Source organism: Cynocephalus volans, chromosome 12, assembly GCF_027409185.1.
Source record: "Cynocephalus volans isolate mCynVol1 chromosome 12, mCynVol1.pri, whole genome shotgun sequence".
NCBI lineage: Eukaryota > Metazoa > Chordata > Mammalia > Dermoptera > Cynocephalidae > Cynocephalus > Cynocephalus volans.
Genome location: NC_084471.1, coordinates 8,644,139 through 8,644,534, shown reverse-complemented (window position 1 = coordinate 8,644,534; position 396 = coordinate 8,644,139).

Here is a 396-nt window from a genome sequence, read left to right as displayed (position 1 = left end):
GTCTCACAGGTTTCTGAAGCTCTGTTATCCCTGTTTCTGTTCCCCAGTTGATCTTCGTGGTCACTGATTCTTTCTTCTGCCTGCTCACATCTGCTCTTGAGCCCCTCAAGTGAATTTTCATTTCAGTTCTTGTGCTTTGTCAACCCTTTTCATAACTTGTTTCCTTAATGATAATTCCCCAATTGATGAGACGTTGTTCTCACACTTCCTTTAGTTCTTTAGACATGCTTTCTTCTAGCTCTCTGAACATATTTCAATGAACTGGTTTCAAGTCTTTGTCTAGCACTTAAATATCAGGGATAGTTTCCACTGATTGCTTCTTTTCCTTAGTAGGGCCATACTTTCTTGTTCCTTTGTGTGTCCTGTAATTTTTAAAAAATACTGGACATTTCAAAT